The sequence below is a fragment of the Tachypleus tridentatus genome, chromosome 13 (assembly GCF_004210375.1).
Source record: "Tachypleus tridentatus isolate NWPU-2018 chromosome 13, ASM421037v1, whole genome shotgun sequence".
In the NCBI taxonomy this organism is placed as follows: domain Eukaryota; kingdom Metazoa; phylum Arthropoda; class Merostomata; order Xiphosura; family Limulidae; genus Tachypleus; species Tachypleus tridentatus.
This window is the reverse complement of record NC_134837.1, coordinates 89,554,873-89,572,694: the sequence shown is the minus strand read 5'-3', so window position 1 is coordinate 89,572,694 and position 17,822 is coordinate 89,554,873. Positions and strand designations below refer to the sequence as shown.

General features: G+C 33.2%; 1 protein-coding gene and 1 long non-coding RNA gene across 6 annotated transcripts in view; one reads left to right on the top strand and one right to left on the bottom strand.

Annotated features, from left to right (window-relative positions):
- The window catches only part of LOC143236871 (uncharacterized), a 55,228-nt gene that overhangs the window by 13,558 nt on the left and 23,848 nt on the right, over positions 1 to 17,822 (bottom strand). For 2 of the 4 annotated variants that reach the window (XR_013019779.1, XR_013019778.1), the window contains exon 1: positions 2,724 to 3,009. The exons of the other annotated variants lie outside the window; for them this stretch is intronic. The gene's annotated coding sequence lies outside the window, so the exon portion shown is untranslated. Of the gene's footprint in view, positions 1 to 2,723; positions 3,010 to 17,822 lie in introns of those variants that run through there. 4 annotated transcript variants of the gene reach the window in all.
- LOC143236874 (uncharacterized) overlaps positions 1 to 17,822 on the top strand; it is a 74,812-nt gene that overhangs the window by 46,718 nt on the left and 10,272 nt on the right. The gene's annotated exons all lie outside the window — the stretch shown is intronic.

Here is a 17,822-nt window from a genome sequence, read left to right as displayed (position 1 = left end):
ATATCTGTCCATTGGTCAGAAAACATAACAAAAAAATTCCTGTTGCTCCTATGTATTCTATCCTAGGTTTTGAGGAACCCTTCAGTAGTGTGATTATTGATTGTGCTGGGCCTTTGTCAAAAACATAACAGTTGTGTTAATGCACTTTCACGTGCTATGTTAGTTCAGGATCGTAAAGTTATTTGTATCGATTGTGTTATTTACTGTCATGATTGTTAAAGCTATATAATTCGTTAACAATGTATTATGTTTGATGTATTGTTATCAATATGCGTGTGTGTATAAATATATATCTTAGCTAAAAGTTGTCTAACACCAATTTTTAATTGTCTAAGAGGGAGAAATAACGGATTTACTATTATATGTTTATTTAAATATCTATGTTTGTTTCAGCTTTTGTATTTTTGTTAATAAAGAAAAACTGTTTGTTTTGTCCTTCTGCACAAAACTACAGAAAGGGACATCCGTGCTTTGCCTACCACGGGTATTGAAACCTGGTTTCTATTAGTATAAGTCCACAGAAATACTACTGTGCCGATGGAGAGCAAGAAAGAAACTTGTGTTTATCGATCTTGTAGGCAAATATTATTAAGTTAATACATATCGGCATTCAGTTAAATTTTAAATTCAAATTAAAAATTCCAGCTATTTGAAATTGTAATACGTAGAGTACGTAATATAATATGTCGGAGACTCGTTCGAGATAAATTATAACACATAACACATGGTAGAAACAAAAAGCCAGAGTGAATATTTTGGATAGATGCAGAGAAATCGTCATAATTTTCAAATCACTAATGAAAAACAATACTTAGAACACTTTTATTATAAACAATGTTTAAATTCTGGTTTTAGATGTATCGAAATTATATATAGTATAGAGAGTCTGTATTCAGCAGTCACGGTTTTTTTGTATTGACCTGATGAAGATCTCCACGAAAGGAAAAAAATATTATCTTAAAAAAATTAAACTGATTCTCGAGGTCTTATTAAACTTTCCAGGATTAGAAACTTCATACTAAGGAAGCTCATTATATAATAAAACAATCATCTATATAAAAGTTTTGAGTAAGACTGACTTGATAATGAGAAAATTGTAAGCGTACGATCATCAATATGGTGATGCATACATCGAATATGTATACGCTAGTCTCACGTTTTCTATTAAATAAAAAGAATAAAACGCAATACGAAAACTGCAAACGTATGAAACATCCTGATACTTAGTTATGAAGGGGCAGTCTGTATGGAAATAATTAAATCTGAAAGATGTTTCGGAATTTAAACAAACAACTGAAAAATACCGAAACGCAATTATGGTTTAATTATTTTCTTGCTAAATGTCCGTTAAAAAGTACGCACCATGAATCAACTTTTAAAACTTTATCTTTCCACAACATGTTTTCCTTTGTCGTTGTCCATCAAGTGGGCCTGGTTGAACCATTAACTTAGCATACAAATGAGAATGTAAAAGATAGAGAAACGGTTAACTATTATTTTGTTTTCTGACTAGCAATGCCAGAAGATGTGATGGGACAACAACAGTGTGGGCAACTTGTGTTTCGTTTTGTGTAAGCCAGTCTAGATTAGTAAGCCGAAGAAAATCAGTCTGTATCAAATTTCTATACAAAAAAGTTCAATGTCTTGAATTATTTAGTTTAGGTATGCTAAAGTTGCATTAAAGGAAAAATAATTTAAATGTTTAAACCATATGTTTAAGCGAAAAGAAAACTCTTACTCCCTTGGAAGTTAAAATCACTGCAACTCTAACAAAAGGTTTACCAACTAATGCAAACATTAGAGTTACAAACATTTTTAAAGTTAAAATCAAATCTCATAGTTAACATTTATTATTATTTAGATAAAGCTTAAGGCAAGAACTTAGTTACTTTTGAGGGATAAAATCTAGCTTTATATACAAAACAAATGAACACTGACAAAGACAGATTTTCAAAAAATATCTTCTCGTTAGAATGTCGACTTATCAAATGTAAGGAAAAATATAGTGAAATAATTTCAGTTTTGATGAAGGTTACTTAGTCAAAATTCGGACTACATAATTTTCTTTGCAGAGATTTTAATTATTTCTTTGTATTTCCATTTTATATCCTAAGACAAGAGAATTATCGACTTTTTCTAGTAATAACTGATTTTTTCTCCTCTTTTATAACTTTGGTTTCGTAAAATTTAAAGTTTATTAATAGAAAATCTCGCATTCTTATTTTCATAATTTCCGGCGATTTCGTTAACGCATGGATATTTTTTCGGAGATTAGCAGGACATTGAGAACCATTCATGAGGTGTCTGGAAAATCAGTTTTAAAATGAGCATTTCTCTGTTTCAAAATAATGTGTTTTTAAAGTACATTAACAGTAATACTTTTTATAGAAAATATCTAAGGTGATTATTATGCAATGGAGTAATGAAATTATTTAGAGTCATAATATATTCTACAGAACTAGTATAACTGGAATAATATCAACTGTTGTGTCGTTTATTTGGTGTTACATGAGATGAGAATTTAGCGAAACAGACATACATATCTTGTTACTGACTAAGCTTCCAGGAGAAAATTAAGCTAACGTGAAAACAAAGACAAAAGCTAGCCTACAACACGCACACAAACACATATATATATATATAGAGAGAGAGAGAGAAAGAGAAAGAGAGAAAAAGTCTTCCGACTTTAGCAGAATATTTAGCGCGCGCACGCACTCACTTACATAGAAATTCGATCCAGTCATCGAATATGCATGACCATCAGCTTGTGAAATTTGTACTCCAACGATAATTTGAATAGTTGTCTTTTCTCAAGACCATCATTTCTAAATTAGGGATGACTAGCAAACATATAAATCGAGTAGGTTTGCGCGAAAAAAATAGCCTTACAAACAAACTTATAAAAGTCCCCTAATGGGTCAACGCAGAGTTTACGGGTTTACAATGTTAAAACTCGTGGTTCGGTTTCCCGTGATGGACATATAGCCCGCTACGTAGCTTTGCTTTGCAACAAACAAAAGGACAATATAAGCACTTCAGCCTGTCCTTGTTTTCTCTTTCTAACATCCGGTCTGTTAACTGTCCACGTCATTTTGTTTTTATTTTTCTTATGAGCTGTGGTTATTAATCAGTCATCTTGTTTGTTAGAAGGATGATTACAAATGCAGAAAAATAACAGCATGTAATAACAGAAAATAATTAGGAATAAGTATACATGTTGCGTATAGGGTTATAAGATTATCCTTTAGAATAAACGAATAACTGACATGTTACAGACAGAATAATATGAAAGTATAGCAAATAAAATAGCTTAGATTTATTCTGAAGATTATTTCATTCTAAAAGATGGAGTTTAAGCAGCGTCACCATATTTTGTATATCTTACCTCAAAGACGGGATATATATACATGTTTGTTCTGTCGTAACTTAATTTATTACTGTATTCAATAATGTATCATTTGAAAGATGATATTCGCTACCTGTGTAGATAGAGATTAAACTTAAAAACGTGACGTGGTTTTGGCACAGTAACAGTGTGTAATCGATGTGTTACAGAACACTACTTAAGTTATAAACATAGATATTCTATCTGATGATGACTTTTTCTCCCATTCAGCACAATTTACTCTTTTGGAGCTACAATACATGCAGACAAAATGTCTTACTACGACTGTTATCTTGGTCATCTTTTTTAGTGTTTCGACTATTATGCATTATTTATTTTAAAACAACGTTCATATTTACTTCATTTAATTTGTTTTGTATTTCGCGTAAAGCTACAGGAGAGCTACCTGCGCTAGCCGTCCCTAATTTAGCAGTGTAAAGCTAGGTGGAAGGCAGCTAGTCATCACCACCCACCGCCAACTCTTGGGCTACTCTTTTACCAATGAATGGTGGGACTGACCGTCACATTATATCACCCCAACGGCTGAAAGAGCGAGCGTGTTTGGTGTGACGAGGATTCGAGCCCGCGACTCTCTGATTACGAGTCGAGTGTCTTAATCACCTGGCCATGTTTGGCCTACTCCATTTAAAGACAATTCTAAATTTCCTGTGAAAGTGAAGTAGTAGTCTTCCATAATGCTAAAAATAGTTATCCATAATTCTAAGAACGCACAGTTACCATACACATATCTTTACACAATTATTTTCAATGGAATGATCATTTGCATGTTTTTTCAAACGTTATTGAGCTTTAACTTTTAAATTTCCCACTTACATTTGTAAAAAAGTAACACAATCAAACACACACGAATGTCAACCCTATTTTGATATGTATAAGGTACTAATCATTCGTCGTCTGGATTTGCATGCGATATTTAAGTGTTTTAGTCTCTACTAATCTCTTTCAAGCTTCTTTTTATGTGTTAAATGTAATATTAGGAAACCATCTTTTATAATACCACTTCTATTATTTAGAACAGTTTAATTTAGCTTTTAATAAAGGAATCTTGATATTTGTTTAAATTATGCCATTGTTTCTTAGATTTAACTTCATTGTTTGGAGTCATGCTCTTTGGTGACTTGCTGTATTTTATATGCATTTTATAAGAAGTTGCAGTTTTTGAATACTCTATAATAGACACCCAATTCAATTAATTTAATAAACTGTGAAGATATACATTTTGAAATAGTTACAAGTTAAACGCACCCAGAAGTTTTTGCTTGTTTGTTTGGAATTAAGCACCAAGCTATACAGTAGGTTACCTGTGGTCAGCCCACAATGGATATCGAAAACCAGTTTCTAGCGGTGTGAGACTGCAAGCATACCATTGTACCACTGCGGTATACAATGGAGGCAAACACTGAGTGTATAAAGTTATATAAGTATGTGAAATACACTTATAACAAATAAAGTTTTGTATGAATCTCGGAAATACGTATTAAATCTGTTAAAGTTTTAACGTGCCCGAGTCTTCGAGTCTTATTCAATCACATATTTTCAACGTGAAAGGTTTCGTGTCTCGTTAAATTCATCGTTACACAACCATAAATTAACTTACGCATTTTCAGAAACTCCAATCGCAATGAATATTAGAAATGAACTTTATTGACGTAACGGCTTCCTGTGTTTAACATAACAATTTCGCTGTTGGCGGTCACCAACCCGCACAGTGAGTAAAAAAATGACGTTTGACAGGAAGTGTCATTTCCTTGCAATTTGGAAACCACTTCTTGATAGGTAGTAAACTACATGGCTCTGACGCTTGTGAGATTGTAGCTAAAGAGATGTCGTTTGCATTAAAATGACGCTTTTACCTGATATCGCGTGGAACAGTTAGATGCATCAGTCATAGGTCTAGAATTTAGAAATATGTGCCATGTGTAAAACTGATACTCAGCATTTTTATAAACGTACATTCGGTCGTAAGTCGTCGTTATTGTCCAACCTTTGTTTCAGGTATTAATCTTCCATACATAGATCATTTGTAAAAACGTTATGAAAATTTTACCCGACGAATCTTATAAAAACAATGTTAATAAAACTTTTATGTATTGTGTACTTTAAATTTTTTTCTAAGCGGATTTAGTATATTTTATGAAAAGAGTCAGAAATAAAATAGTAGTCACGAAAAGAAAACACGCATTAAACTAATTTCTATTATTACATTTTTTTCTTTTTAAGTACTTTTTTTAATTAATTCCTTTTTTTTTTCTCATCTTTTTGATTCCTCCATAACTCTGATAACTTTGGTTCCTCTTCATTATCTTTCATATTTACTTCCACTTCCAGTTCTGCGTTTGGTGGGCCCGGCATGGATAAACGTGTTAAGGCGTTCTGCTCGTAATCCGAGGGTCGCGGGTTCGAATCCCGGTCTCACCCATCATACTCGCCCTTTCAGCCGTGGGGGTGTTATAATGTGACGGTCAATCCCACTATTCGTTGATAAAAGAGTAGCCCAAGAGTTGGCGGTGGGTGGTGATGACTAGCTGCCTTCCCTCTAGTCTTACACTGCTAAATTAAGGACGGCTAGCGCAGATAGCCCTCAAGTAGCTTTGCGCAAAGTTCAAAAGAAACAAACAATCTGCATTTGGTTTCTTTCTCTTAACTTTCATTTTAAATATGTATAAACCTATTGTTATATATTTAAATACAATAATTTAATCCTTTATCTGTATTTCATGGTTGGTTGGAGTTTATTGGCGCAAAGTAACTATTTGCGCCAAACAACCGGTAAAAAAGGGAAAAATAAAATTATTATAAAAGGTAAAAATAAATCGGGGTAAAACAAAACAATGTCAAAAAATCTGATAAAACAGTTAAATAGACTTAAAAATGCCAATGGCTCGTAAAAATTTAATAAACACAAACAAGTTGAACAGTGTTAAAATCACCAATGACACTGTCCAAAGTCAGGGGTAAACCTTTAGAAAAAGTATGTCTAAAATGGTGCAGTTGCTCACGGTCGTAACAACGGCACGACGGTAAAACGCGGGTTATTGTGACTTTAGTGTCACAAAACCCAGACATTGGTGGATCAGTTTCAGATATAGGAAAACGATGAATTAAAAACCTATGACCAAAGCGAAGCTAAGTTAGGACAACTTTCTCCTTCCGATCCTTACGGAAACAAGAGGGCTAAAGAACAAGAGAAGTTTTTATCCGGAAAAGTTGGTTACGATGTTGTTCACTCTAAGTCGACTGCCAATTGGCGCGAACCTTCAGTACAGGACCTTAGACAAAGGCTCAGCTTTGACGGTACCAGAGTAGACGGACTTAGCCGTGAAGTCAGCAAGCTTGTTGCCGCGAGTGCTGACGTAGCTAGATATCCAGAAAAACTGGATACGAATAGAAGATAAAGCATAATGAGCCAGCCGTTGTTGAATTTCGATTCGAATAGGGTAAGAATTAACGCTAAGCGGTTTCAGGGCCAGTAGAAAGCTAAGTGAGTAAGTGTAAATAGTACAATCTGTGTATTGCATAATCCAAAGCAAGAAAAATGGTATAAACTCTGCATTTAACACAGAAACTGTGGAGGGTATCTTGTGAGCCACCACTAAGTCAAAACAAACCATGGCAGATCTCATGGAGTCCCCTGATATAAAACCATCTATATGAACTGGAATAAAAGAATGGTTTGAAAGATGTTCGGCAAAAAGAAATCTGTACTTTCAATCGTGAGTATCCACCTTCTTCAGATGACTCATAGAAATGTTATAGGTGGAGACGGCAATAAGCCATGACGGGATTGGCTAATAAATGGAAACAGCATCATCCTGTGGCACGCCCAACTTAGCCAGCTGTGCCTGGATAAGAAGGTCAGATGGAAGAAAACCAGACCATCTATTCCAAACAAGCATGGCTCAAAAAAGAAAGAAAACACAACCCCAGGTGGGATGCTGTGGTACATGTTGAAGTTTAATGGCATACTACCGAGAAAGTTGCAAATAGCAGATGTAAAAAGAAGGCTCATGGGACTCAGTGTACAAACTCTGGGCTGGAAAAGTAAAGAAAGCCCCCATGCAGAGCCGAAGCCCAGATGGTGAATGGGATTCAGCATCTTCAATGATGAATCATAGACCAGAAGACCCATAGTTCAGTTTGAAGCAAATGAGGGCACAATAGATCCTGAGCGTGGAACATCTATTCATTCCAGAAGAGAAGGAAGAGAGGACACAGAGGATAGTCAGTGTTTTCCAATACTTAGCACATAGCTGCTTGATGTGAGGAATGAAAGTCAGCTTACTGTCAAAGATAAGCCCTAAGAACTTTGCCTCAAGTGTCACGGGAAAAACAATATCACCGAGACGAAGCTCTGGATCAGGGTTAATATCCTGCTGGCAGCAAAAGTACATGCAAAAGGTTTTGGAGAAAGAATAATCGTCCTACATCTCGGAGCCAAAAAGTGGAACCGAACAGACACCAAGGCCAGAGCCAAAGAAAGCGGACCCAGGCGTCACTGGAAAGGATAGTGGAGACAGAGACTTGACCATAAAAGGCAAAATACTTTTCACGTGATTGGAAAATGACACTGTTGAAGGCACAGAAAGACCTGTTGCAATGGAGTGTAGTGCAGCAGCATATGTCTGAGATGAAGTTGGGAAAAATAACTTTCGAGCCTCTGGGTAAGAAATGTTGTTAAATATTTTCAACTGCTGAACCTCTTTCTCGTCCATTCGCCTAGAGCAAGAACGAAAGTAAGAAGTGTGGGAATCATTATAGTTAATGCAGTGTTTTCCTAGTGTGCACTCATACTGTGTTTTAGGTTAGATGTTTCCACCAAGATGTACCTAGAATTTAGCTTTTGACAGACTTGGGAGAGCCAGCAAGCCTCTCTAATCTCTTTTCGATGAAAAAGAGAGACATTTGCTTTAAGTATTTGTCAAATAAGGAATAAAAGATTATAAAATCCAGGAACAGAATCTGACGGTGGCAACAACTGCGTAACAGAGTCGTTTACCTATAAGCTGTTAATTTACTATTTTGTTTTTCAAGAATTGAGGTATCCACAATAAATAGAAGTAAATTCAATGCCTACTGACTAGGTTTACAATTGAGTTTTGACAAACCTAAATAAAATTATGACGATTAGTAGAAATATTAAAAACTCAAAATAAACAATTTTTCGTGAATCGGAAAACTGAAAATTATTTAAACTAATATCATTGGTGACTAGGGTATCAGATTGTTTTCTGACATTAGAAATACTTTAAGTGTTATTAAGTGCAAGCTTCCAGATTTGCTGATATTTTATGTTAGTGATAACATATGAAGTCTCTTTGTAATTTTCAATAATTAATCAGGACAAGAAACATATCAGCTCACGTGAACAAATGATACACTTACTTAACCTTTTTTTGAAAGGGGGTTTACCTACGACCTTGAATCAAATTGCACAATAGCTGTGATTCTTTAGAAAGAAGCACAGACTAACAAACAAAACAGTAGATAGTCTTCTTTGTAAAGTTCCAATTTAGGAACAGCTATTGTTGTAATGACGTTAATTCTCATGAAAATTGAAAAAAATGAAAAACACAGCGATGATCTGATTACACTGATTGACTTTAAGAAATTTTGACAGTTTGCCATTTGATTGAAAGCTCTTTAATTTTCATATTTATAAACTTATGGCTGTAGTTTTTGCTCAATTCTAACATTTTTATTCGTTCTGTGGGTATTAATACTTTTGACTACAGCCTCTATTTCTTACTTCAACTGCGAGAATTTCTCAGGTAGAATTATTTAGCCTTTCAATCTTTCTTTTTCTTATTGAAAAACCCCTTTGTCAAATTTTTTGCAAGTAATCTTCTAAAGGTTTCATAATGGCTGAACAATCTGGTTTAGTGAGTTTAACTTGTAACAGCTTATTTGCGTTTTTAATTTATCTTTAAGTATGTGATTAATAGCATAACAGTAAAATAGCATCTTTATAGCCATAATAAAAAATAATTTTATGCCATTTCGAAAGATTACCACAAAGTCATAAGCTTTACAATTTTATTTGGATGTCGGAAAGGATGTGAAACGGAAGAAGCAAATGTATGTTTGTTTTGAATTACGAGTAAAGCTAAACGAGGGTTATTTACTGTAGCAACCCATAATTTAGCTGTGTAGAATTAGAGGGAAGGCAGCTAGTCATTAACACCCACCGCCAACTCTTGGGCTACTCTTTTACCAACGAATAGTAGGATTGACTGTACCATTATAACGCTCTCACAGCTAAAAGGGCGAGCATGTTTGTTGCAAACCGACCCTCAGGTTACGAGTCGAGCACTTTAACCACTTGACCATGCTGGGCCATATGTGAAAGGAGGATGGGATTTAGCCAAGAGGTACTTATCTGTTTCAGTGATTTTTGAGAAAGTGTTTGATAGAATAAATCGAAATACCTCGTTAAATGTACTTGGAATAACTGTAGTGAACTGAAAAGATGGAAAGGTGATTGCGGCTTTGTATATAGGACAGAGAATTGCTGGAGCTGAATCAGATGACGCAATAATCGGAATAGGGTACATATTATCATCAACCTTTTTTAATGTCTGCTATAAGACAATGATAAAAGAAGCATGGGAAAAGCAAACTGGTAGAATAATGATTGGAGGTCAAATAGTGAAATTTCAAAAATTTGCAGATTACAAAGCAGCAATGGCTAATAGAAGGGTAACAATTTTTAATTAGGAAACTAACGAGGCAGCAACATATTTAACAACAGGAATAGACATGATAAAGAGATAAACGTTCAGATTATTAATAAGAGAAAGTAGAAAACTGAACATTATTGTCAAAGATAAAAAGCTAGAAGAAGTGAAAGAGTTTCGTTACTTAGATCCACCTCACATACCAGATTGTCCATGTTTTAAATAAATCAGAAATAGAACTGGAACGCCTAAACAAGCCTTCAGAAAGAAAAAGAAACTACTTACTAAACACTTTGAGTGGAAACTGGAGAAAAGAATAATAAAGAGTCACTTCTGAAGTGTGGCAACGTATTATGCAAGACATCGGCAACGAGTAAGGAAGACATAAAGAAACTGGAAGGAAATGTAAATTTGGTGATGTGATAATGAAAATAAGTTGGACTGGAGGTAAAGCAAATGAAGAGATTCTAAGTAAGGTGAGAGAATAACGTTGACTTGTTATCAGTCATTAAGAGGTAGAAAATCCGTATTGGGCATGCGTTGAGAAACAATGACCTCATGAGGATAATCTAGAAGATTCCCTGGATAACGATAGAGAGGAAGGAAAAGGATGAAAATTGTAGACGATGTCCAACAAGGAAGGACTTTAGGAAAGGTGAAGAGAGCAGGTGAAGAAAGACAGACGTGCATGGAAGAGACGAATGTGCCTTTGATCTATCTAAAGACAAGACACTTGATGAGGAACACAGAAGACTACCTCCTTCAAAATGTGTTCTTTGGCTCTACACTGTTTAACAGTCTCGCCATATAGAAAAAGTTTTAGCATATCCTAAAGCCTTAAAATTATCCAGGGTTTTTATTGCAGTGTCTAATGGCCATGAACTCACCATGAACGAAATATATACATATATATCCATACGCAATGGCACCATGCCACTTTATTGACACGTATTGTGATACTTTTAAATGTTACATTCATTCATAATATTCACAAAAGTTTTGATCAATTATTCATGAAATGCATGGATAATTCTACATTAATTAGCCTGTTAGATATATTACTTTTAAAAAACTAAAATTAAAGCTAATTAAATCGAAAACTGTCGCTAAACAAGTCTAAAGATATTATTATTAACGTATTTTCCTATCCCGATGTCTTGTGATGACTTAAGAGAGCAATTTATATATCATCAGTTAACCAGTTAATTGTTAATACAAATTATCCATCACTCTTGATGGTAAAAAATTATTAATTTGTGAATAACATGTTGGTAAACAAAACTCTAGTTTGCTCATTCTGTTTCTAGCGGAAGCTGTTGGAATACTACTGTTGAACTTTGAATAGTACATATATATTATTGCCTGTTAAATTAAAGCAAAACCTTTATACCTAATCACGTATATTTATTTTGTAAATTTTTGCTTTTGATTTTTGTGATAAATGTTTTAATGGTAACATATTATCAGTCAATTCTGAAGAATCTGCAGAAGAAATAACATGAAAAACTTAATTCGCTAATGTAGACAGTTAGTAATTTTATTATTTCCTGATACAACTCACTAACCTGCTACCTAGGACACTGGTTCATCAGAAACATCTTTCAATTAGCACAATAACGGTACGTCTGAGATTGCCACAATGAAACGGATTATTTAAACCGTAACATTTCAGTCTACGTTAGGCTACAGCGTATTATCTAAATAGAGACTCAGTGCCAAGAAAGCATACATTTCTTCTACACATATTCTAAGGCTTTATTATTGTATTGCCATCTTGAAGATGGTTAAGGTATTAGGTTTAGGCATATGATATTCTGAGTAGTTATTTGTTTGTACAGTGTAAGTTAACTGTTTTTCGCTTTTGCAAAGTATACACAAATCTTTTGCCGTTATTTTGTTTGTTTGTTATTAAGGAAAAGCTACACAAGGGGCTGCCTGTGCTGTGCCCACCACAAGTATCAAGGCCCGGTTTTTAGTGATGTGAGTTGGCTTTTAGACTTATAGCTGAGCCACAGGAGCTGTACTTTTGAGTTGTTTTTTTTTATTTTACGTTTAGTGGCCTTCTAACTGAAAATCATCTGAAATGTCATTCAAAAAATAAACAAACAAACAAACAAAAAACACACAGAACAAAAATAAAAAAGACTGGAACAGCAGCTCTTTAATTAGTATTGATATAAGTATCAGTAACTAAGCATCAAAAAGACAACATTGTGAAAGATAAATAATCAGAGAACACGCAACACCACATTTAATATGATTTATACATTCCAGCAAACAATAACAAAAAATAAAGACTAAAAGCACATATATTATTTTAATCCTATGAGTATTCAGCGATGGAATTAATAAAATATAACTACAAATTCTCATGAGAAACTGATTACATGAAAAGTCACCCAATTTATTCCAACTTTTACTTTAAGCAAAATAACATTAATCTCTAATATTTTCCCTGAAATAATTTAATCTCTGGGACCACTTCAGAATATGAATTATACTGAAGTCTTAACTCACTTCAATAGACTTGTGGTATCATTGTAAAGTTGATTGTTTTTAAATTACATCATGTGGAATTTTGAATGTCCCAAAGAGCAATAAATAACGTTTATTACATTTCATGTTCAAATTTCTTTATAGTATAATGGTTTGAAAAAATCTCAAATGTAGCATCTACAACTGAACACATTTTTAGTCGTTTTCCGTCTTTTGTTCTTTATCATACAAACAAATGTGTTCTGCTGGAATGGTTTGGATTTCGCGCAAAGCTAAACAAGGGTTATCTGCGTTAGCTGTCCATAATATAGCAGTGAAAACAGTAGAGTGAAGGCCGTTAGTCATCGCTACCTACTGTCTAATCTTTTGTCAACAAATAGGGAGATTGATCGTTACATTATAACAACCATATGGCTTAAAGGAGCTGGTGTGTTTGATGGGACAGGAATTCGAACAGTTGACCCTCACATTGTAAATCAAGCACTCTCACCATGCGGCCATTTCGAGCCGTACATGAATGGCAGAAGAGATTTTTAAAATTATTGGTCATTAAAAACAAACAGTATTCTACAATGAGAGTCCATATAATACGTTAATAGCTTATTCCTCGCCCATATTAATGGCTGATGATTTATAATGGCCACAAAGCCGTATTTAAAATGAAAATTTTCAATACATTGAAACAATTATTCTCTGTAAAAGATTCTTAATCACAGAAGGATTCCTGTTTTATTCAGTAGTTTTGACGTATTCCTCTTTGTCATATTCCATCTTTAAACAATGCCTTATACTTTAACCAATCTGGCATTTTGTTTCTAATAATAGGGTGACATGATTTTTTATCTTGAGTTTATTGTTAAACAATTTTATTATAATAAATTTAAAACATTTAATTTCTTCAAAATGATTGTTTCCATTCAAACTCTTAACTTCGTACTTGATATATACAATTTGCCACAACTTTCGGTAAAAATTGTGAGTAATTGAGGTTAAAAATATCAAAAGTTGAAAACATCATAAACATGTATACGAAAATGAAAGATAACGCTTAATTATTGGCGGACTAGCTGAATGAAGAGAAACAAAATCGGAACCCCAACAAATTATGAATATTTCCTTCATTATTGAAAGACGCAATACATCGAATTACTTTATTTGCTACAAAATACAGTCTGTGAACCACACTTAAAGTTGTAGGGTGTCTAATATTATAATACCTAATATAATGTCGTAATAGTAGATTTGTTTCTGTGAGAGTAACCCTTTGTTTTTGAATAAGTTCTTGAATATTCTTTAAAACTTTAGGAATGAGATCAACGTTTGTGTTTCATTATATTTGTTTTTATATTGCTAAGGTAGATTATCAGAATTATCTAATAGGTTTGCTAAACTAAACGGAACTAAAATATTCATGGCCATATTGAAACTATTTTTAGTATATTTCGTTTTTTTCCACATTCCTAAATCCGAACGTTTTTAAGTCACAAACAACTTAAAAGTTAAACTGCTAAAATGTTTCAAATTTTATAAAACATTCAGGCAAAGATGTATAAGCTGATAGGTTATTCAGTTGTATTAAACTTTACTATATTCAAAACCACGACAATTGGTTAATTGTCTTCAACACACATATGTTCCATAAATTGAGGAAAATACGCTCTAGTCTTACTTGCATACCTTTTAAATATATTAATGTCATCACTGAAAAACGTCACAATACTTAGGAATTATATCTCTAATTTTATAACATACGATGCTTAAAAATATTGTAATTTGTTCAGAATGTTAATAGTTTTAGTCTAAAATATGAGTTGTAGCTATACAGAATTTAAATTACCATGTTCGTGCTATAATAACACCTAATGTTAAGACTCAATTAATGTTTAGAATGTGTTTCTTTAATATAAGATTATTTACGTTTTGTTTAATTTTAACTCCTGATCAGTTTAAGGTATAAGAACACTTAAATGTGAATCAAAGTCACGATACCAGATTTATTTTTATGTGTAGTATAAATTAACATATTCATACAAACATATTAAACTATAACAAATTCTTCAGAAATCTTCATTTGGGAAGCTAAGATAAAATAACTGTATCAATAAACTCCATTAGTAATTTACTCTGTTGCATATGGATAAAAATGTATACTTGTAAACTCTAACTTTTTACAAGTGATAATATTATTAGATATTTATATTACACAAGTGGCTGAAATGATAATATGACCGAATTAATGCAGACACCCTCTATAGAAACGGTTTGATACTTTTTTTGTACATAAACATAGAGAATTCTTAATATTTTCAGCACTTACGTGGTTATCCTAAACGATATGAATAGCAAGTAATGCTATTATTATGTAGAAGAACAGTGCAGTGCTAAATGTTACAGTTCTACAACCCTATCAAATTGTATAAGGCATATGACGTCACCATGGGGTAAATGTAATATTCAAAACTCAATTTCAATTTCTGAATCAATTTTACATAAGCAAAATACATGGAGCATTAATAATTTGAGCCCACGTGTACTAGCGTTAATTGACTGCACATAAATTATTGTGAGAAAACACGTAACCCAACTACATTTAAATTAAACAGCAAGGTAAAACCAGAAACAATTGTGTACCACATAAAAAAAAATCAGTAACGATGTAACAGGGTTTAAAACACATTTATTAATTTGCCATATTTTTAACTGCACTACAGTATACAGCTTTGACATTTATAAAGATTTGCAACGTCACATATCCTGCAAACGCGAATAATTAAGAGAAAAAATAAGTCCGTTGTGTATTGTATTAATTATACGTCTTTTGAGAACACATTTTACAAAGTGTTTTAGTGTGAGTCTATTAAGACTATTAAGTTACGTTACGTATGATAAAAAACATTTAACCAATTTAACGATGTAACATCTGTCTTGAGCTGAAGTTGTCGCACTCTGACGGTAAGAGTGACACGGCTGGGCGCTCTAAGAAACCTCTTCCAGTGGACACGCAAAATCACAAACTGCTAGCGTATTCTCGAACATTCTGAGAGTTTGATTATAAAAGACACTTAATTTTGGGTGTAAAGAGATAACTTATTTTTATTTACATATCTTTAGTTTTTGAAGTCTTGAGACTGAACTCAATTTCAGGTGTTGGAGCAACGTTCCGGAGCGCCCTGAGAGCACTACGTTAGTGTGTAGCAGGATACAAAATGTTAAAATTTGCAACACAAAAGACGTGAAAATAACAAAAACATCATGCTTTATTGTAAGTTAACTTACACTCAAGAACTCAAAATCCCATAAACTATCATTAAATAATATAACGAAATAAAATGTATGAAATAATATTTTCAAAAGTGTTTGACATTAAAACATTAATTCGTTACAAGCTGATTCTTTTGAACAATTTGACTTTTACTTTGAGTCCCAATGTTTTCCTGTTTTTACTAGTTAGACGTGAATTAAAATAAAAATAACTTTTGAAATGTAGTAATGAAATTAGGTCTAACGCTAAAAGCCAATATAAATACATCAGGTAGAAAAATTTTATAAGTTTAACTTACGGAGGTACTAATGAGATTCTGTAATCTATGATGACGGAAGTGTCTTTGTTTTGTACAGTAAAGATGAACTGAAACATAAAGCAAAAAAGAGAGAAAATAATACACAGTCTAAAAAGTAATGCAATCAAAGCAAAATAACTTCCATTGCATGATAATGATCATTGCATATACCCTATAGCAGGAGAGAAGGAGTGTACTTTTAATCTTCCCCAGCTATGGCTACCTATCTTTTGCAACATGTGAAACAAGTGGCACAGTAATCCAGAATTTTTATACTTTCAGAAGTAGCGAATGCTATCTTGTACTAACCATTTCATAGTGGATAGAGGTATCTTCGTACCAACAATGGTTAAAAGCCAAACTGTGCTGAAATATTACAGGGATTAATATGATTTCTCTTTTCCGTAGAAAATCTTCATGCAACAACCGTTGCAGCGTTGTTGAAATAACATGCCGTGCATTGAATTATGGGTTTTCAAAGAGAAGGATGTAGAAATGTAGAAATCCAAATAGATGACATTATGAATGATAGGGATGATAACGTAGATGATGCTGGGGTAGAAGTGAGCACTAAGAGAGACTAAATATATGTACAGATTTCATTGCAGTTCTTCAGTTATATAAAACTACTAAACGTATGCAAATGTTTCCGGTGTCTGTTGATACTTGAAGTCTGTGGTGATAGATGATAGCAGTTGAACATTTGCATATAATATTTTTTTTATTAGAAATTATGTTTTTATATATTTCTCTTTTTAAGTGACTTTTATTTTAGTAAAAGTTGTACATCACAACAGTCAGTCATTGTTACTTTTAAATTACACTGTTAGTTGTAACAATTTTGAGAAGGCGAGTAAAATGCCATTCTTTACTTATGTTCTTCTAAAGTTTCATAGAATAGTTTTCATAATTATAGCTTTAAGCCCAGTAATGTTTTACTAATCTATTGTTGTTGATGTTTGGCCCAAAGGTATACAATGGGTTGACTACGATGAATCTAAACCCAGATTTTAGTATTGCAAGTCCGTAAACTGACCACTGACAGTAATGTATTACAATGACTGAAAAAGGATCCTTCAGATAAACTTCAGTAAGAGTGGTATGCTAACTTGTAAATACAATAATTTATAACAAAACATTTCTGAAGACTTTTCACAGGATAATCTGAATAGTCTGGTGTGGATGGTATTCAATATTACACATGAAAACAAAAGTAAAGCAATTCGTTTGCAACATACAAGTTGCTCTTGTCAAGTAATACAAAACCATACATAACAAAATGTCCATTAACGTGTTTTTGTCCGAAGAAGGTTAAAAAGGTACAGTGTTCCAAGGTGGAATAGGTAATTATGAGGCCTGAGAGGTACTGTAAAAATTGTATAGAAATATGTATCTGGTTGGTTTGAGAAGCTTCTCTAAGAGTGAAGTTCTCATTTCTGATTTTTTTCAAAATGCAGTGGCAAGACTTTGGATCAGTTCTTTGATTGGTTGTAAATTGCTGATTTTGTGTAAATAAGCTTTTGAAGTGTATGTCGGGAGTTGGTGAGTGATTCTAATTGTAGTGTTTTGCATGTTCTCTTGGTCATGTTACAGCTTATCATGCTACTGTATTTTGATGTAGGTCTGATGTACATTTTATAGATTAGTGCTGTGTTGTGTGGATCAAAACTATTGATGTACTTATTT